Raw genomic sequence first — 24,080 nt, 5'->3', positions numbered from 1 at the left:
GTCAAACACAAGGCTCTATTGTTCAATAATTCTAGTTTGGTAACATTTCTAAGTGATTAGCTTAAATATTTATTAATTACGTTTACTTATACAGAATCCTTTTAAAATTATATTTATTAAATTGGTCTTTACAACTGTTTTTACATTTTATTTTATTCAATGTTTATGTAGTGTATGCAGAAGAATTTTTCAATAATAAAATACTGCATATGAAAAAATCTCATTTAACGAAATTATTATTTAACCCCTGAACCTCTTTGGAAGATTTGAAATGAAAAATAATTAAAGTTTGATTGTACTTGTAAAATATTTAAATATTTTTAAATCAATTACCTTAAGTAGTTCTTCAGTAGTAACTACCTTAGCCTACAAAAATAATTAATTTCAAAACAAATTTATTGACATGCGAGTCAGTGTTAGTAAAATAATAATAGTCTAAGTAAGGTAACACTAAAAGCCAACCATAAGTTTGATAAAATCGCTTCCTGTTAGGATTAGAGCAGAGAAGCTAGGCATACATAGTGGACGGCACGGCCGACTTGGTGCAGATGACGTCACGGCCTCACAGCCAGATGCGCGTGAGCCTTACCGTCTAGTTCTAGTTACCGTGGTCTGACCTGAACATTGTTATCGTGACACTACGTGACCCATTACTTTACCAGATAATACAACACAATCTCCATCTACTAGATTTAAGAGGAGCTATTACCATAAACAGTAGTAGTACACATTATACTTTACACATGGCTGTTAAAATTCATTTGTATGAATGAAACATGCACGAATTTGATTTAGTCTGAGTATGTATGTATGCATGCATTTAAACTAATTATTGTTATTTTTTAAATAAAATGTATTATTACTGCCGATGGATAGTCTTAAAGGATAACTTGGGTTCAGGCATTAGCAACTGTTATATGACATAGAGTACAAATCTACGTTATGAGGATTTTATTCTATCCCTGAAATACAGTATTATATATTGTAACAGATAACGATGTAAGTGTCCAAAAAACTATTGCAGTTAATAAAGCATTCCCCTAGCTGTCATAAACAAATCTATGACTTTTTTTATTTGTTTCAATAAATATGATTCATGTTTTACAGTTAATTCTAATTTAAACTTTCCATTTTATAATAAAATTTAATATTTTAAAACGTAAATTCTAGCCGTAAAATATTTTTCCTCAGTTCCGTGGATGTACTTATAAATAATATGGTTATAAAGTTTGCTTATAAATAATTATGGTTCATGATCTTGAAATACGCATTCCTATTAAGTGTAAATGACAACAGAACTGTTGGATTTAGTAGCAATTTCCATCCTATGAAGCGTGTCAATACAATTTTTAATTTCATAATTCTTCCTATTCTTTATTTGTCTCTTTTGTTATTAAATATGTTCCTGTGAAATATATTTCACAAAAACCTTTTGTGAAATAATTATTGCAATGATTTACTATGTTAAATTAATCTTTTATTACTATCTCAAAATCTGTGGAACATTTCCTAGATTATCAGCAGTGGCAATTAAAAAAATATTTTATATCTATTACTTTTCTAAAAAATTTATAAAACCAAATCATAAAACAGAAGATATATTTGGTTAATTTAATAGCTTTTTCAGTGTTAAGTTACATTTTTTTATTCACAGGGTGGCCAATATCTAGTAGGATTAATGGAATCTAAGTTAAAACATGTCAGCTCATATATAAGCCCCACTTATTTTATCTAACGGGTTGACAAACATTTTAATTAGCCTGTATCACCATTTTTTTAAGAAATAATCATCATTGCTACGTCAATCTAAAGACCAACGGTATTATAAAGTTATAAATCAGGTTAAAGATAAACAGTGTTAGAGAAAACATTTAAAAACAACATTACACGACAGTAAGATCCTTATTGGCTTGTAGCGAAAACATTGTATAAGAAACCAAATTCAGACAAGAATATCTCTAATTCCTTAATAACTGCAACAGATGAGCTGTAACAGAAAAGCACACTTTCAAACGTCCTGGAAGTAAATCATTAATCTGATTCAATAAGTATAGTTTTTCAGAGAAAATGTCGTTTATAAACAGGCTCGGGATGATCGAACAGACATGCTCCATTAACACACTTCGTTGCTTATATTTGACTTATCGGAGCGTGTGGGGAGTTAATAAAAACTCAGAAATGTTGTCGAGAGATTAGGACATAGGTAGGTCCACTTTAAACTTCAAAACCCTACCTACGAATCTAGATTTTTCGCACCATCTCAGTTTGAATGTTTTTAATGGCATCTGTAGAACTAACTACTGTCATTACACTGTTAATATCAAATTCTAAAGCATAACAATTATTTTTCTAACCTATATTTCACCTCATGCCCTGGTAAGTCGCTCAGAACCACCGGTCCTGAACATATTACATCAATTAAATTGCTAAAACGTATTTATACACAAACTGTTGTTATAAGTTGTAAGTTTTTATGTAGTATTCATGGAGCTGAGAATCAAAATGTTTGTTGCGATTGCTAATGTATTAATATCACAAATTATCTTAAATAACTTGACTGGATTGTAGATAAACAAATTATTTTACTGATGTAAAAAAGGATTTTAATTTAAAAACGGGATAATCGTAATAACACGTTAACAATAAATTAGCAAATGAAAAGGTTTTATCACATTTTTTTCAATAAAAATCATTAGTTTTTGTAAGTTGTTTTTTATTACTAACAAACGAAACCAACAATTGAGCTTGAACTAAACATTCTGTTACCTATATTGTAGCGCACTTGTCTTTCTATAAACTGTCAGAACTACAGATGTTAAATCTATATTATAGGTTAATTTTTTATACATTTTATACCTATGTGTTCTTACATGTTGATTTCCTATAAGATTTTTGGAAGGTTATTCAAAAGTATATACATTCAAAGAGATCTATTTCTTAACTTTTAATGGTACAAACTGGCATCTTCTATTATTATTACCTTAATTGGATAGCGTTTTTAATTGTGTCCTATTAGATATAGCATTAGAGAGAAAGTTGTTCAGATCATACCTTGCCAATTTGTTTTATGTTCTATTTCGTTGGGAATTTCATGGTGGAACGCTTGATTGTGGAATGTGTGTGCGTACAGGCATGCGAGCGTACAGGCTTGCGAGCGTGCAGGCATGCCTCAAAATTCGATCTTGACCTCCTTCATGTTTCTTTCCTATGCTGCACTCTCCATTTCAGTTTCAACAACCATATTTTAATATTCAATAATAAACCAAAAAGTACCTAGTCAAATCAATTTAGTGAGAAACCAAATTTCTGTTAAATTTGTTCTACAGACATTATGCACTTGTACCTGCTTCTTTAAATATCACCCTCATACAAGTTAAAGACGATGGACCTTTGAGATGTTTGGAAAAATTTGCTTCGTAGATTGGAACATATAAACTAACAAACGATAAAAATTGCTACACTGCTTTTCACAAGGCCATATTACCAATTTTGTTCTAAGATAAATCATTCCGCCGACACAATACAAAAGTTTAATGTAACTGCAAATTACGAGATGTCTTTTAATAATAGTTACATGTTATTCTATAACACTGTAATACCTTTTTTCCATAAGTTTATTAACATTGACTGCTAAACATTCTACTTTCCTGATACAGCACGGACCTTTTTTGTCCTTAAACTGCCCTTTATTAAAATTATACTTGTATACTTGTTAAACTGTAAATTGCGCTTAATCATTCTACGATTCTACTTTGTAATTTAGAATAAAACGTAACATTAAAAAATTAAAAAACAATTTTGTAACATAACATATTCATGCATAGAGATATAATATGTTATTAAATAACATAACTTATTTGAAAAATACCTTACATTTTATCAAGCTACCTGCTAAACATCATACCTTCCATACAATTTCATAACATAAAATATTCATTTATAAAGAAATAATATGTTATTAAATAGCATAATAAATACCAATAATGTTATAAATGTGAGCAAGCCAAATACTAAACATCGTAACTTCCTGATACAGTGGATATTTATTTTGCCCTTTATCGCTTGAAATCAGACATATATTTAAAATAAACCTATTAAATGTGCTTAAATTTGTAATAATTTGTAAATTTTTAACGTAATTAAAATTACAAGCTGTCTTTCATTACTGTTATGTTATTCTATACCACAGTATTACCTAATTTTTCATAATTTTTAAATTTTACATTGACTGCTAAACATTCTACCTTCCTTATACGGCAAGGTCATTTTTCATCTTTAAACCACTTAAAAAAATGATCTTAATTACAATTATACTTTGTAATTTGCACTAAATCGTAACGTGTAATAATTTGAAACACAATTTAGTAACATAACATAATGGAGATATTAAATGTTATTACATGACAATGTAATTAAAGAATACCATTATTTTTTTTTGTTAAGCCTCAGCTTTCAACCTATGCTGGCTTCGATGTACACGGATTTATTACATTGGTATTTAATTTTGCAAAGTACTCTAATTTATTATTACACGTATTTTGCAAAGTACTCTATCATTCATGTCTTTGCCTAATTAGACCTCCCCGGGATTCGAACCCGTGATCTCTCAGTTAGAGAGCCGAGACTATAACCATTAGTCTACGGAGGAGGACACCATTAATTTGATCAAGGTAACTGCTAATCATCATGCCTTCCTGATCCAGTAAATAATTATTTTGCCCATTATCAGCTTGAAATCACACATTTATTACAAAAATACTATATAACATGTTTAAATATGTAATAACTTTTAAATTTTAATGCAATACAAATTAAAAGCTTTGTAATTTAGGCTAAATTATAATATATACTAACTTTATACACACTTTTGTAAAGATAATATCATAACATAGAGATATAATCAGTTATATAATAATTAATACATAACTAAAAATAACATAAATATGATCAAGCTAACTCCTAAACATTATACTTTCCTAATACAGTGGATATTAATTTCGCCCTTTATCAGCTTGAAATCAGACATTAATTACAAAAATACTAAGTAATATGTCCAAATATGTAATAATTTGTAAATTTTAAACGCAATATAAATTACAAACTGTCTATTATCAGTAGTTTACATGTTATTCTAATATACTGTATTACCTATTTTTTTCATAAGATTGGTAATGTTGACTGCTAAGCATTATACCTTCCTGTAACAGTCGAAATTTATTTCGCCCTTTATCGGGTTTGAAATCACACATTTATTACAAAAATACTACCTAAAATGTTTAAATATGTAAGTTCGATGATGTTAACTGCTAAACAGTAAATATGTATTTCGCCCCATATCGGCTTAAAAAAATACTATGTAATATGTTTAAATATGTAATAATTTATAAATTTTTATGTAATACAAATTACACGCTGTCTTTTTTTTAGTTACACGTTATTCTATATCACTTTAGTACATAAATTTTCATGGGTTTGATAATGTTGACTGCTACACATTCTGTCTTTCTAATACAGGAGAGGCATTTTTCGTCCTTAAACTGCTTAAAAATGCCATTTATTACAATTTCTTTTGTAATTTGGACTAAATCATAACATGTAATAAATTAAAACACAAATTGCGTAATGTAACATTAAAAATAGAGATATAATCAGTTATAAAATAAAATATAATTAAAATTACCATAACATTGATCAAGCTAACGGCTAAGCATCATACTTTCCTAATACACGAGATATTAATTTCCGCTCTTTTATCGGCTTGAATTCAGACATTTATTACAAAAATACTATGTAATATGTCCAAATATGTAATAATTTGTAAATTTTACGGTAATATCAATTACAAACTGTAATTTAATAATAGTTACATGTTATTCAATTTTACTGTATTACCTAGTTTTTTCATATGATTGATAATGTTAACTGCTAAACATTCTACCTTCCTGATACAGTGGATATTTTATTTCGCCCTTTATCGGCTTGAAATGAGACATTAATTAAAAAAATACTATATAACATGTTTAAATATATAATAAATTTTAAAATGTAATGCAATACAAATTACAAGCTGTCTTTTATAAATACATGTTAATTTATAACACGTCATTAACGTAATTTTTCATAGTTTTGATAATGTAGACTGCTACAAATTCTGCTCCCTGATACAGCAGAGACATTTTTCGCCCTAAAACTTCTTCATAATGCTGTTTATTACGATTATACTTTGTAGTTTAGGCTAAATAATAATATATACTAACTTTATAAACACTTTTGTAAAGATAATATCATAACATAGAGATATAATCAGTTATATAATAATTAATAAAGTATATAATTTAAAATACCATAAATGTGATCAAGCTAACTGCTAAACATCATACTTTCCTAATACAGTGGATATTAATTTTGCCTTTTGTTGGCTTAAAATCAGACATATATTAAAAATATACTATCTATGTTCTAATATGTAATAATTTTCAAATTTTAATGTAATTACAAAATGTCTTTTATTCACAGTTGCAATTTTTTTTATAACACTGTAGTACCTTATTTTTCATAAGTTTGATAACGTTGACTGCTACCCATTCTACCTTCCTTATACAACAGAGATATGTTTCGTCCTTACGTGCATAAAAATGCACATTATTACGAATATATCACTAAATAAAACGTTATAGTTTAATAACATACCCTACATATGAGTGAGAAACGTACAATTACTCGTGACATGAGAACCAGAGGGTTCTATCTGGGTTTTTTTTAATTTTTTATTTTATTAGCACATTGCATGTTATTGCACATTATCTAACAGTTAGCAGTGCATTTTATTACAAATTATGTATATCTTGGAAATTATAAGTGGGGCAATTTAGTTCTATGTAGAAAAAGCTGGCAGCACTGAGAACCATATGGTCCTTATCTGACGCTTACTTAGTTGGGCAGCAGCTGATGTTGTTGTTACTGTTGTTATATTCACACAGCAAGGTATTTTGAGGTTATGTTTCATATTATTTGACTCATAAGTGATCTATTACAGTTATTTTAGTGCACTATAAAGTGAAATGGAGTATTCAGAAACTGAATATGATTCAGAAGACAGTAATGGGTCTGAATATTTTCTTGGGTCAGAATCAGAAAATGAGTCCGTAGAGCTAACCCCCATGAAAAGAAGAAAGTTTACCAGAAAAAGGAAGAGGAATACTGAAAATTGGAAGAAGAATATTCGTAAAATCAAACGCCAACGTGGAGAGGAATACATAAGCACTACAGGTAAAACAATTCCAAGTAAAACAATTGAGCATAAGGACTGCAGATGCAAATACAAATGTTTTTCTAAAATATCAAAGGATGATAGGGATGTTATCCCTAAGTTACTACACCCTTGATGAGAATGGGAAAAACACTTCTTAATATAAAACTCCCAATGTAGTTCCACTCAAAACATAGCTACAAATTCGACAAGGAAAAAGAATGCATTTAGTTATTTTTTGTTTGTAAATAATGAAAAGACAAGAGTGTGCAAAAGTTTTGGGTATAAGTCCAAAGACAGTCTACAATATGCATTTCAAGAAAGACAAAATGTCAAACACACCAAAAACGTGATGAAAGAGATAAAAAAAACTAAGGACAGAATCAAACAGTGTGACAAAGATGTGATTAGAAACCAAATAGAATCTGTCCCTCTTGTTGAGTTACACTACTGCAGTGCATCAACTAAAAAGGAATATTTATGTGGTACTCTTAATTTATCTAAATTTTTCCAACTCTATGTGCAAAATTGCGAAGAGAACAGCTTGGTGCCCTTAAAGGAATCTATGTATAGAATGACTTTTAATTACGAGTACAACATAGACTTTCTCGCTCCAAAATCTGACAGGTGTGATCTGTGGGAAGAATTTGCAATGGCGTAAAAGAAAAACAGATTGACGACAGAGCTTAACAAAAAGTATGAAATGCACATTTTTGAAAAAAAAAACATCATGGGGCAAGAAAGAAAGTTAGACAAAGAGAGGAAAACCTTAGCAATTTGATTTGACCTTCAAAACGTCATCTCTTTGCCTCGAGCCAATGTTAGCTGTTTTTTTCTATAAACGTAAGCTTAATACTTACAATCTATCAGCCCATGCCTCAGATGGTACTAATAAGCATGGGTTTTGTGCAATATGGCATGAGGGTTTGTGTGGTCGTGCTGGAAATGATATCGCTAGCGCAGTGATTAAACTTTTGCAGAAAATAAGTCATCTTTATCCATGAGCAAAAGACATTATCTGTTGGAGTGATAGTTGTGTGCCACAAAACCGAAACTCATTAATTTCTTCTGCTGTAGCATCTTTCCTTCAAGATAACGACAGAATTCAGTCCATCATTTTGAAATATTCTACACCTCGCTACTCCTGCATTCAGGAGGTAGACAATATACACTCAAATATAGAAAAGGTTTTGGCTTTATCCCAGGTTTGGTCACCCCTATCTCTACTGAGAGTTCTTCTGTCACCAAACAAAAGAAATCCATATCATGTCGTACAGACGATGAAAAACGACTTTTTTGATTTTCAAACAGTGGCCAAAAGCCAAAAGCATGGAATACAAAACTGTTCCATACACTAAAGTAACTCAGCTAAAATTTTATAAAAATAACTTATTTCATGTCTTTTTTAAGTTGAGCCATGGTGAAAATGAATGGAATCACGCAGCAATCCTCAAAAAGAAACCAACAAGAAATGTGTCATCCCACGGGTTTCCGCACCCAATGGTAACAAAAACCAGGCCTTCTATGTCAACTGATAAGGCTAATGACTTAAAATGCATGTACAAGTGGATCCCTTCTGTCGATGTTGAACACTATAATGCATTTTTTAAATAGAACTGTAGAGAACTCAAAAGAAAAATATTATACAAAGCCATAAGGTTCTATCTAAGTGTAAACATTTTTAAGAACACAAATATATACGAACTGTTTTTGTAATTGTTGTATAAATAAATTATATTTGTGCTAAGTATGAGTTCATATTCCTATTCCATCCAGTTATAACCAGATATATTTAATTTGTATGGGGTAGAAAGAGAATGCAACATTAAAAATATAGTAGTTCTTAATTTAAAATACAACTGGTAGTTCAGCAGTCAACAACTTTTACCTAGACACTATTCCAAAGTGAATGAAATTTTAATGCTGTTTTTAAATTATACAGGGTTAATAAAAAGTCTGGAGACCCCCGACTAATATTGTAACGGCTCACACGAGAAAACTAAACTCGCCACACATTTGTGTTATATTATGAGGTACTTTTTGTGCATAATTACTGCTTCATTCACAAACCCAAAATGGGGGATTTTGGGGGCAGCTCAAAAATTTTAAATGTAAAGCCCCATCAAGTGACCTGTCATTTTCAAGCCCCTGATAAAAAAAACAAACAACGCAAACTAGAGGTCTCTATCTTAACCCAGTAAAAAATTGAAAATTGTATAAGCCAGAATAAACTACTTACAACATAGGAATAACTAACTTTTGGGGCAGCTAAAAACTGTCACTTTTAAGCACCACTCAGTTGATCTCTCGTTTGTTAGGTATTCGTAAAATGTGCAAACTAGGAAAAGTGGAGAATTCTAATGAAACCCGTATTTTTTATTGTTTCCCTATAAAGGAAAAAGAAGAGATATTTAATAAGAATTTTTCTAACATCGTTGTATTTTTTAGGCAGATACTCTGTCATAACTTACCAGCTTAACGTTTCACAAGAAGTGTTCAAATTGCTTACCCTCAACGGCTTGACAATGCGCTAGTGTGGTGTAAACATGTGATACAAACTCGCTGCAATGTTTGTTGAGGAATCCCATGTATTTCCTGTACAACTCGATTTCTCAGATCATCAATATCTCGTGGCTTTGTTTTGTACACTCTGTCTTTGACATAACCCCACATGAAGTAGTCGAGTGGTAACAGGTCTGGTGATCTGGCGGGCCACTCAATAAACCCACGTCTACCTATTCATCGTTTTGGGAAAACATTATCCAAGTAGTGGCGGCCTTGCCGGCTATAATGTGGAGGTGCCGTCTTGTTGGAACCAAACTTGTTCAAAATCATCTCTGGATGCCTGGATTGCTGGAATTATTTCTTGCTGGAGCATACCTAAGTACACATCACCAGTAAGGTTCCCTTCAATGAAGAATGGTCCAATAATTTGTCCTCCCATCATACCTACCCAAACATTAATTTTTTCGGGATGTTGAGTGTGTTGTTCTAGCACCCAGTAAGGATTAACATCACTCCAGGGACGAGAATTGTGTCTATTTACTTCCCAGTTTAGCATGAAGGTTGCTTCGTCACTGAATACAATATTATTTAAGTTTATGTCTGGTTATCTATTTTGCTCATCATTTCATCACAATATTGTACCTTTGATCGAAGTCATCTTCGTTCAGCTCGTGTATTAGATGAATTTTGTATGGCTTGTATTTATTTTCATGTAAAATCTTACAAACGGATCCCTGAGAAATCCACACTTTTCTTGAGAAAGCAGTTGTTGACACATGCGGGTTTTTCAACAACAGACATCAACACCTCCAGACAATGGTCTTCAGTTCTTGCTGATCTCTGTCTTCCATACTTAGGCCGATTCTTCACTGAGCCTGTTTCTTCAAAACCTTTAATTGTTGTTACAACAGCAGATTTTGATATAGGGTTTTCTATCAGGAAAGGTTTCATTAAATAAATGTCTCACTTTTTCATATGATCGAATTCTATCACCGTATCCACGCATCGTTAACAATGTAATACGTTCCTGTTCGCTTAGCTCCATGATAAAATTAGAATAATGTGACTCAAGTCAGTACGGCAAGACACTGATGGTAACGAAAACATTAAACAATGATAAGACTAGTGTAAACAACACATAATTTGGGACAAAGTTCATAACTAGTGGAATGTAGTCCTCCTACAGTTAGGAATTCCCAATATTTCTTTTAAACTTTTGTTATGTGCTAGGTTTGATATTTAAACCCATACGTTTTGAGATTGTTTTGCCTTTTAATACCTAACAAATGGGAGGTCAACTGAGTGGTGCTTAAAATTGACAGTTTTTAGCTGCCCCAAAAGTTAGTTATTCCTATGTTGTAAGTAGTTTATTCTGGCTTAAACAATTTTCAATTTTTTACTGGGTTAAGATAGAGACCTCTAGTTTGCGTTGTTTGTTTTCTTTTATCAGGGGCTTGAAAATGACAGGTCACTTGATGGGGCTTTACATTTAAAAGTTTTGAGCTGCCCCCAAATTCCCCATTTTGGATTTGTGAATGAAGCAGTAATTATGCCCAAAAATGACCTCATAATATAACATAAATGTGTGTCGAGTTTAGTTTTTCTCGTGTGAGCCGTTACAATATTAGTCGGGGGTCTCCAGACTTTTTATTAACCCTGTATAAAAAAGTATTATAGGAAGTTTCCCTAACTTTTCTTTTGAAAACTTCAGGAGGGCTCAAAAACTTCGCGTTATATGGATACGTATATATGTATATATATATATATATATAAACACGTTTAAATGATATATAAAAAAGTGATATATTAATATTTATCCTATTACTGAAACGCCATACAATCATCGTAATATAAATAATTATTTTATTCCATTATGTATTAATTTATTAATACATTATCAATTTAATATTTTCAGATGACGGTCATATATGAAATGGACTTTGCGTGATTATTAACTAATTTAGTTTGTGAGAACTAAATTATATATAACTTAGATATAAAACATAGTTATATAGGATTTTTTTCAGGACATTTTCCATCGTTCAGTGAAATACAAAAATCAGTAACACTACGTATCGAGATCTGTAATCTGATCTCTTCTTCAGGTAAATAACTAACTTAACACATAATTATTTGTGCAGATCTCGAAACGTAGTGTTATTGATTTTTTGTTTCACTGGACGATGGCAAATGTCCAGAAAAATCCTGTTTCCTTCCCAATCCTTCCATAGTCAAAAATAAACTTCAAAAAAAGAATAGTTATATAACAAAGAAAAGCAAACAAAAGACTCTATGTTGAGTCTACATTGTAAGAAGAGTTAATAGATGCTCAACCGAACACTGTTAGAAATCCCAAAGAAAAGTTTTAATAATTCTCTCGTAAGAATAATATTATCAGTGTAACGGTATAAATAATCTTATTTCCCGTGATTTAAATTCAAGCATAATTTTTTCGGGTTTTAAAAAGTATTTAGCCAACAAACGGACCAGGGTCAGCGATAAAGAATAAACTTCGTCCCAGTACGAATTCTAATGGTTTTTTATAAGGTTTGACTAACCGATAGAAACTCCGTTAGTGTTTCCAGCAGATTTTATAAGTTGTTTGTACCATAGAGCTGTCGAGCGCCTCCGATCTATTTTGACATTTGATTTTAATACTTGTCTGTAAAGTCTTGTACTGGAAATATTACCGTCCAGGAAAATGTACAATAACAAAAATAATTTTGCCTTAAACAATTTATTATAAAATAATTATATAACTTAGCCACTGTTTTAAAAATATTATGTTGTAATTTCTTCATATTTTTTTATAAAACATCATAGCCAATAACTAGTATATACAGTTTTCAGTTTGTAAATACTAGTTCATATTGTTGCAATTACTTTATAATTTTTTTAATAAGAAGTCAGTTTGTAAATACGAGTATTACAAAGTAGGCTTCAATCGATTTCGCGAACGGATTTTCAGTTACATTAAAACATTTATAAGAACATCAAACGTTCAATTTAAGTTTTAATATTTTGTGCATACATTAAACTAAAGCTCCAGTAGGAATTTTTACATTTCATAAGTTTACGATATAGTCAGTGAAAATGGTTTAGCCATCAATGGACAGTTCTGTACTGTGTCGTAATTTGCAGACTGGTTAAAGTGAAATATATTTTCTTAAAATTACATAATAAACCTATTCCCAAATTTGATCATTAATACCGATTTAACATACCACATATGCGAATCAGGTACCAATATATCTTTCTGAGCAATCAACAGCTGTCTCGCCATTCTCATTAACATAGACTAAGTTTCTAAATCTGGTGCACTACCTTCCTGTTACATTGTATTATTATTATTATTATTATGTGAGGTTGGATCCTCAAGCCACAGCATTTGTTACTCAACTGGTTTCGCTGGTGTAGCTCATTTTATTCCTTTTTCCAGCTTCGTACGCCAACAAAATTATTATCATATATTGCATGCCTATAAAATATTATACCTAACATACACAACCAAATTAATTACTAAAAATACTACATTTTACCCAATAGCCTCGCGTAATATTGGCTCACTATCAGTGAAGTCTATCATTTGAAAGACTAGTGAGCTTGAAAAACTTAATTTATGTATATCTACCGGAACGAAATCTTGGAAACGAAGATACTGTAGACTTGATGACAGCATCTATATTCATTAGATTGGGTTGAGTGTTAGGGTACATTTATATATCGGTATTCATTGATACAAAATTCATATGTTTCATGACATCTCTTTTTGCTTACCTTGCAGATTAATATTTTTATAATCAAGTGGAAGTAACAGAAACGATTACTTATAATTGTTATGTTTCAATCTATCCAAAAGACTATTTCTGTGAAAGAAATAACTCATAATGCTTCAACTCATGTCACCGTGAGTAATTAACAGTTGTAAGTAAATAGTTAGTTGTAATTACAGTAATAAAAGTTAGTAATTTTTTAAAGAAATAATTATTACTTGAAGAAATAAAATAAGTATCCACTAAACTCGTAAATCAAAAGTTATCCTAATTGTTTAGTATTGATCTACACACATTATTCTATTTACAAAGATCATTTTTATCTTCGTGAAGCTGACGAGATACAACAGCCGATGTATTGGTACTGTATTGGCAACAACACCCTAGAGAACAAAAATGTGAAATGATTGTTGACCAAGGTGTTGTATTTTTAAAACTGCCTTGAGGCGGACGAACTAAAGCATTCGATGTATTGCCACTGAATTACCAATGATGGCATGGAGAACAAATACATGAAATGATTGCTGATCAATCCGCTGTATTAATAATGCCGCCTTGCGGCTGACAGGTTAGAACAGCCGATGTATTGGCATTGTATTGTCATTGCTCTCTAGAGAACAAACACACGAAATGATTGCCACCGAACCCGTTGTATTTATAATACCGCCTTGAGGCTGACAGGTTAGAACAGCCGATGTATTGGCATTGTATTGTCATTGCTCTCTAGAGAACAAACACACGAAATGATTGCCACAGAACCCGTTGTATTTATAATACCGCCTTGAGGCTGACAGGTTAGAACAGCCGATGTATTGGCATTGTATTGTCATTGCTCTCTAGAGAACAAACACACGAAATGATTGCCACCGAACCCGTTGTATTTATATTGCCGCCTTGAGGCTGATGAAGTAGGGTCGTACAGGCACACATCCATGTTGTTTTATTTGCAAAACAGCTTTGAGGCTGCCTAGATGAGAAATATTACGTTAATAATAATAAGCAACAACGCTTAGAGATACAGAATAATTTGTATAGTCTACCAGGATCTTTTATATGATTATTTAATATGTGAAACATAGTTTATACTGTTTACCGGATTGGAATAAGAATCATCACCTGCTTCTTATTTTCACGAATCACCAATCTCCTGCTATAGTAATACATGCTATGAAAATCGTAACATAAATACTTTTCATCACTATCTGAGGTTAGTTGTGTTTACATATTCTATTTGACTGCAGGATTAGTTGTTTGCTCAAACTCACGGATATTGACGGTATGGAACTGTTGGAAGACGGAAGTGGAAAAAACCCAGCTCCGAGATTTGCGGTCCTCTTATTCTTACTCAGAGCACTCTGAGTGTTTAATTTTACAGCGTTTTTCAAGTATTCTAACTAACCTGCGAGGAATATTACATAGTTTTAAATAAATTTTTTAAAGAAATGTAGAGAAATACTTGATATTATTTGGAAATTATTACCCACTGTTACCCTCAACTTCGCACTCAATTCCGTAGGCTTGTCACGTGTATCAAAACACTTCTGCACCTCTATCAAAAGTTAGATAGTAAGTTTGTCTTATATATTTAATACTTAATATTTAGTAAACATGTACAATTAAAAGTATATTTTTACTAAAACTTTAAATTTTATTGTCTGGATATTTTCTTACTCTGTGGTCAAAAGTGATTGCAGAAAACGTTGATATAAAAAAATGTTGTTACTATTAAGCGTAATGTATGTTTTCAATTCTATAAATGTTAAAAAATTTAAAATAGTGGTTAATGTAATGAAACATGTAGCCGTGCAGACATAAAACAATAGTTGGTACGATAATTGGTGAGCTAATACGAAATGAAATAAATATACTAATTAATTTAAATTAAAATATAAAACATTATTCATAATTTATTTGTTTTACATTATTTTATTAAATTAAATATAATTTGTTTGGATACATTTCAAAACAGTTTGTTTTTCTTATAATGCATAATATTGCAGTGTTTTGAAAATTAATATTACTATTAAACAATAAGCCATACAATTAGACAATTAGTTAAAATTACTAATTGAAGTCCATCTTGTGCTTTACTTGTGATAAGTTTCACACTTGGTGCTATAATACTAAAAGGTGGTGATTGAATCTAAATTATAATTATTTACTTTTGTCAGTTTTTTATAAGCTATTAGTGAATTAAAAGTTGTGACCTTGCAATTTGCATGTTATAGTTGTGACAGACAGATTAAAATTAATAGTTTAATTGTTTAATTAACCATTGAACAAATACCTCACCCACACTTCCTCAGTAAATCTCTGCAATAAGAGCAATGGAAGAGAGAAATCTATGTTTCGATTTCCGTCTAATGATGTTCAGATATTTACTAAAGCTTTTAATTTACCACACGCACTTTATGTCAAAAAGCTGAAGATTTGTGCTTTTAATCAATAAACACGAACAAGTTAACTACTTTATTTAAATGTTCCGTTCACATAATATAAAAATTAATTATTTATATTATGACACATTACGCCTTTATTAGTTAGCTGATAACGTTAAAAGGTATCTTTAACAGGTTAAAATTTAAGATTATAGTTCACTAGTCTGAAAGGTTTTTTATATTATTAATTCAACCCTTGTGGGACTCATGCAGACAGGATGTTAAGAACGGCTCTATAACAGAATATTATTTAAACTATTTTACATTCAATACGTACTTAAGTTATATGTTTCAGGACTCTTCTATAATAATTATATGGAACAGAACAGTGAAAACGAGCCTAAGTTTATAAATCACGTATTCGTGCAATTTTCACCTGAAATGTAGTCGTTATAATTACTTTAAGTGTTTCCAGTAGAACCTTTGTGACTTGTATTGGCGCTACAGAACTGATCTCTTTGTTGTAGGAGACCAGGACCGCTCCTTGCAGGAAAGAAAACAAAAACAATCACCAAAACACCGAACCAACTTCGAGATAAACAAGTTAACTGGTAACAGTTTTAGAAGTTAACAAACACAGTGTTTGGTTAAAGACTGTAAGTTAATTACTGGGGCGGACATGCGACCCTACAGGCGCACATACACAACTGCAGTAACGACAGGCAGGTACAACAAACAAATTTATGTGTTTCCTTAAATGATTTCACGCCTATTTCAATATTTACGTTAAATAATTAGTAATTTTGTATAAAAGGCTTCAGTTTAATTTAGATACCATTAGGACCTTTAGATTTAATTTTTTCATAAAAGTGTTAATCTTAAATTCAGAACTATACATATATATATATATATATATATATATATATATATATGTATATATATCGAAAACGACTAAATTTACAGAAGAGTTTAAATGGGATTTATCATACACTTTTTAGTGTTCGTTGATTCAGAACTAATCCATCTTGCGACATATTCAGCATTGCGAGCAAAATTTAAATATCTTACTACACTGTCTAGTAATCTTGAATATAAAGTAGCATTTTAAAAAGCTTTATTCTTGGCTGTTATCTGTTTAACTCTCTCGCTTCGTAGTTACGGCCAACTAATGACTGTAATCGTTACACATTTTGGAACCATTGTTTGAGTAATTTTTGGCTTTATTTTCAAGAGAATTATTAGGACCATGTTCAAATGGAGCAATAAAACTTTAATAACATTTACAAAATGTTAATATGAGCATGTAAATTAAATACTAAGGAAATAAAAACCACCACAACCAACAAACTGAAAAACTAAAATACATGATATGAAGAGAGAGGGTAATATAGTCTACAATATTTCTCTCTTTAACAAGAAACAACACAGTAAGAATTTGAGAGCTCACGTATACAAGCGTATTTACTAGTATCAATATTTAGAGGATAAACTGTTGCAGACTGCCAAACGAAAAACTACAGTAATGTATGGGGTATCCATTCTAGTAACGACCCAACTTCATCCGTTAACTGCTCAGAGAATTGCACTAACATTATATCAGTTTGGATGTTGTACAAATTTAGCAGATTCTGCCAATTTTGACCAACATATATATATTGTATAAATAAAGAAATAAGAAATATAAATGGTATTAATTATTCTACAATATTGTAGACTACAAGTTTAATTAGTAGACACAAATAGTGGGTATTAATGATTCTACAATACCGTAGACTACAAAATTAGTTAGAAGAGACATATAGAAGGTATTAGTTATTCTACAATGCTGTTGACTACAAGTTTAGTTAATAGAGACAGTTAGTACGTAATTATTATCCTACGATAATATAGACTGTAAGTTTAATTAGTATAGACATATAGTAGGTGTTAATTATTCGACAATAATGTAGACTGCAAGTTTAATTAGTAGTGACTTGTAGTAACTGCTCTGGAGTCATGTGTTAATTGCTCAGAGAACCCAATTGGCATTTGATACACGTGAAGCTAATTACATACTTAATGAATACTACTGCGTGCTTGATAACTACTATTTCTGAGACAAACATTACTCTCGTCAGTAACAAACTGCAAAGAATGTTATAATGTTTTAATATTATTGTATGCGCTAATTTGTGGAAACTGAAATAAATGAATGTAAGGAATAATATCGGTTTAGTTAAAGCCATCGCTTCAAAGTGCTACAATTTCGATTGCGCTTTAACACACTTCATCAATTTTTCAATTTATTATTCATACGAATATAGTAAGTGTATAATTTTACTCTCCAAATGCAATGAGAACCGATTCTTTGCTAGTTCTTCAAATATGTGTCAATTTGTCTCTTCAAGTTGGACTTGGTTGCAATATACAATACAAAAAATATGGAAGTAACTGTACTTTTTTATATACTAATGTGTATGTACTTAACATTGAGGTTACTTAGATCTACTCTATTGTTATCTCCTATTGTGTACGAGTTGGAGGACTGACGAAAAATACGGGTTCTTGACTAGAAGTAGGCGTTTTTGCTTTTACTTTTGAGCACGTCCTGTGTCTTTGAACTGACGGTACCATCGTAAGAAGATCTCGAGATTTCTTCAATAGAATGTATGGACAGTTATCAAGGAGGAATTTCAGTCATATTTAAGAACAAAACTGATTTGCTGATAAGTAGCCATTACTATCTAAGTTTAATGATTGATCATGTATAAACAAACCCAAAATTAATTAACTTCCACATTCGTTCTTCTTCAGTAATATTTCTTCATTGCGTTACATTCAGCAGTTTAATTTCAAATTGGCTAATTAAAAAATATTGATAAACATTCATTAATAATTCCAAAACTGAGAATATTGATCCTGAATACAATTTTCATACATCAATAATTAGAGACGTGGTTTAAATTATTTCCATTTTGTTTATAGCGTTAACATCCAGTTAATAGTATCAATATTTCTATTATAAATCTTGTAGTCCATTATTTCTTGATTAAATAATTAATTTTTGATAAATAATTACTAATAATGCTATTTTACCGGTTTTTATATAATTAGTACTCATTATCTCGGAAGCATTAGCTTTTTACTGAAGTAGGAGGGCCGAGGAATTATATAAATAAGATTTTATTACAAGGAATATATGATATTTTCTTTAAAAGTAATTGAACAGATTTCGTAAGTTTAATATAGGCAGACAGACAGACAGGCAGTGGCTCGAGGCAGATTTAGGACATAACAGCTGACTCTACGTAGAAATATCAGTCTAAACACATGTAAATTTCACGCAGTTTTAACAGACAGATTACAAATTTATTTGTATTATAAAATTATTAAAAATTGTAGAGAACCATGTCAGTTTTATTTTATTTTATTAAGGAACTGAGTTTCATTTTTTAAACCGAAAATCGGTTTATAAATTTGGACTTAAATTTAAAATCTCATTTATGGAAATCCGATCGTTTGTAAAACCAACATTAATATTAATTTTAATTATAAGTAATGGATTTGCGGTTTAGCTTAGAACACCGCCATATAATTGATGGAAACTTATTACAGTAAGTACTTAAACCAAACCACGTTTGTTTTTTTAGTGGCGCCTGCCCGGCCATTGGTGGTGGTTCGGAAGTCACCTTTAAGCCGTTGGTCCCCAGGTTAAGTGTTAGAGAGGGCTTCTTAGCCCTAACTTCGCCTGGTAAAATAAGACATTCTTTACTTCTTTTTTTTTATTAAACGAGATATATTGCAATGAGAATTTATTGCATTTACTGCGAGTTTCCGGTATATATTTTGGACGAAACGATATTATACCACAAATATATTTTTACACACCCTTCAGAAAATATGCTAAAACGTACTTAAATGAAAGATTTCTGTAAATGATATGAAAGATTTTCACCAAATGACAAGTTATGTTAATAGACAGAACGAACATCGTCTCAACGCTGCACTTAAGCTGATTAAAACGTATACGACAATATTATCTATGATGAAAACTACAAACTGGCTTCAGAGTAAATACACGAGATTACTTGTAGTACAAAGTGCTTCATGCGCAGTAAACGTACACTGTGTACACTCAACTATGTAAACCTTTCAATCTGAAGTACAGCCTATTCGTGTGGTAGAGAAGTGATTTCAACATATTTCCAGCCGCATATTAAACAAAATTAATAACTCCACTCATAAAGTCGAGTTTATTAAATTTAGTTTGTGATATTTTCAGGTTGAATATAATTATTTAACTAATGTTACGAGATAATGTGGATAAATGGCTTACTTACTTTTAAATAGATCTCGGAGAAACTAAGATTATATTAACTACCATAGTACTGCATATCGACGAGTATTATACGATTAAATTATTGAATTAATTAAAATACAAAGAAAATGTAATGCACCATATACAAATACAAAACCGCATCATCAAAATAAGTAGAATATTTCAAAGCACCGTCCTAGAACGTAGTTGTCAAGTAGATAATAAAAAATAATCCCTAAGTTATAGCAATTGTTTGCACAATAGTTTGAAACTCTTTTCATGGTAGCATTATGAATATTTTTCATATTAAACATTTAGTTTTGCATACATAGCTAGGTGTCGTTCTTGAATTATTTTTTTTGAATAGATATATCTGTATCGCAGGGTAATTATCTTTAAATGTAAGATTTCTGTAAACAATAATAATTGGTTTTAACATTTAAACACTGCAAATAGCACAACTATGATAAGAAGAGTTGATTCAATTTGAACAGTACGCCAGTTCCATTTTAACTTCAGTCTAGTGCAGTGTCTGGATATAAAGACTTGACTTATAGAATCTGTTCACGTCCTTCTGTAGCGATCCAGCAATACGGAAACGGTAGAGTACCTTGTCGATACTACTCATTCCATGATTTTAACATCCTTGAACTACCCGCATGACTAAGGTTACTGTAAAAGATTACTTTATTTCTTTATTTATTACTTTATTATTTATTTTCTCCATTTCGGCACTTATTACTTTGCAGAATAGCTATAATTTTAGTTCAACCTATTTCTAATATTGTGCAGGTCTGGATATACCATCTTGCCTCACGTTTGGTTATCAATAAAACAAACCAATCAGGAAGGAACAACAGTACCAATACTGCTTCACATGAATTTAATTGCAATATATGAAACCGTACTACAATTGGTAAATTAGAATGAATGGTTTAATTGAATGAAATTTACTATATAGATACTTAATTTTAGAAGTATTTTTATAGCTTTCGTAGAATTAATGAACTATTTGTGATTTTTATGGTAAGAAATTAACAAAGGATCTACCAGTTATAAAAATAAATAATCTAAAGTAAACTAAACTGGACAAGCATTATTAAATATGATTGTTGTAGAATGAAACAATCTTACCGTGCCACATTAATATGATTGTCAAGCACTACATGATGGGAGAAGACGTAGTTTCGGACATCATACCATTGTCAGTTACTGAAACTAAACTGGACATTGAGTGTTATCGCCATGTTTCATATATATTACTTGTCACTTAAACCCTGTTTCTCCCATTATCAAGACAATCTAAAAGTGTCTGCTAGCGTTGAGGCAAATGAATGCTTTAATTTCAAAGCAATCTAAGTGCCAAAAATGACTTTTTGTTTTTTCCACTTTAAAGCCAACTTTTAAATTAAATTACACTTAAAAAGTCAGTTTAATGTGAATAAAAATTAAAATTAAAACTGGAAAAAAGTAACTAAAAATACTGTAATAATTTCTAACATGTATGTAGTATGTAGGCTACTATTTTAAAGAATGTTTATAAATCTTAAATACATTTACATTTTTATCATAACACAGAAAGTAATCACAATTTAAATGTGATAAACTTTCATGAGTGGACGTGAGACCATCAGACAACTTTTCTTCCAACTCTTTTGAATAAAATTCATAGAAATGGTCGTTAGGAAGGAACTCATCTGTCAGAGAAGATTTACGACAAGAACTCGGTAAATGTATTGTTACTTTGCTTGAGAAAAAGAGAGGAAATTATTGAATTGTTCTTACTTCTCTTCTAAACATTTGATTATTAAAAAGTTACGAAGAAACGATCTTGTTCCGAAACCGAACGAAGTTTATCAATGGGCTTTAACGAAGGATATATAGAGGATATCTTAGTTGTAAACAGGGAAGAAGTCTCTCAGAATGCCTTTAAAAATTCCAAATGCACCTGTCAAAGCTTAGGAACAGAGTTGAAAAGTTAGAAAGCAAAATATTTTTAGAGGTCTAATAAATTTTGAAGGCCAAATTATATCTTCAAAATTAAAGAAGAAAGTTTATGGAATAAAAAAATTATGGTTGCCTGTAAAGTCGGTTTTACGGGCGAAGATTTTACGTGACAACGTCTTTTTCTCCGTAGAATATTTATTGATATGAATATTATTAAATTGCACAATAGGAACAAGGAATTGAATGAAAATAAGAATTGCACAAATTTTTAACTATAGAAATATATTTTGTTTACTAAAACATTGTACATAATTTGAAATTAATTAAAATTTGTTATTGTAAATGGTAAAGTTGAATAAAACATTTACTAAAATTGGAATTTGAAATTCTTGCTAAACACAGTTAAATTCTAACTCCACGCGTGGTGATTGGTCGGTTTAGTTCGTTTGTTTGGTCGCACTGTTATGACAGGTTAGAGGTTATAATTTGTTATTTTAAATGTTTGACTAGCAATACGCGCTGTTTCTTCTCAATCGACTGAATTACGATTGATTGCAGAGTGATTTAAACTAATAATTTACTTAACACTATCAACATTTGTCAATAGTATGACATAACCTATAAACTCAGTTTCTCAACTTTTGTGTCAATCTAACAATTAATCAATCAATCATAGTTTACGATAATGAAATATCAGTGTACAATTATTTACCTTTATTGTTGTAGTTGTTGTAAATGACGAATCTAAGCACTCCACATTTTCACGAATAAACATAGTTATCTGCTTTATCCGTGCGGCGGACCCACAGTTATCTGCTTTATCCCGTGCGGATCCCGTGCGGCGGACCCACTGGACGGGCATCGTAACGTTACCGGGGCGTTACACTTTTTCATGAGTGACTCCGAGCCGCAAACCTAATTTAAGACGTTGTCACGTCAAAAACAAATATTCCTGGCCAGCTTTGTAGAAGTAGTATATTATATTATATAAATATATAATTAACAAACGTTAAATTAGAGAGAGTTCCCAGAAGCAACCGTGTAACGAACTAACTTCCAATAATGAAGCCAATACAGCACGGCCACTGCAGACTAACTGTGTACGTAGTTTTCATTATTGAACCCGGTTGTGTGTGTGTACGAATTAATATTGTTAGTTCAACTTTGTATCACCAAGTGCAGTGCCTCGGGACTTAGAACATATATGCACCTTTAATAGTACGTGTATTGTTCTGAAGCAAATTCAAACAACGTTGCCGGCGCTTGTAAAGGATTAATGTGGAGAAATGTTCAAATTATTGTTATGTAACTAAACATTAAAACTATATTTTCATTCTATATTGCCTTTTAATTTGAATTATAAATTTGAAATAAGTGGCATCTAGTTAATTTTGAATGTATCTAATAAATTTTAAATTATAATTTGGTATCGTTTTGTGAGGATTTTCCACCTGTAAAAGAAAATCCTTACAAGAATATTTTGAATTACCGCTGATGGTTTACCCACAACGGGCTGGGTAATTCCAGGTTTTTAGAAACCCAAGGTTAAAGGTTGAACGGGATTAAAATAACTATAGACAAGGGTATGTGTTTAGGTGGTGGCTCTTACAAACACACTGTGACTAGATTTCATTACCATTAGGAACAATTATCATTGCCACTTCCCATAGGGGAGATTGTGCAGGGAAACAGGAATAGGCAAAGGTCCTCGAGACACTCCACCGTAGTAAAACACTGCGGCTCCTAGATGAACTGGCCGGGCTAAGTGTGCAGCACCCCAGCTTACTCCTTACACAAGCAGATGATCAGTGAGTAGGAGTTCCCTCTTAAATACGCTGCAGGGAACTGAGAACTTTAGTTAATTTGTGTTCACCAAAACAACTTTATGCCTATACAATCAGTAGACATGCAATTTAGTACAAAACTATACA

This window comes from Homalodisca vitripennis, chromosome 5 (genome assembly GCF_021130785.1).
Source record: "Homalodisca vitripennis isolate AUS2020 chromosome 5, UT_GWSS_2.1, whole genome shotgun sequence".
Taxonomy (NCBI): Eukaryota; Metazoa; Arthropoda; class Insecta; order Hemiptera; family Cicadellidae; genus Homalodisca; species Homalodisca vitripennis.
The sequence above is the reverse complement of the archived record's forward strand: the minus strand, read 5'-3'. Positions refer to the sequence as shown.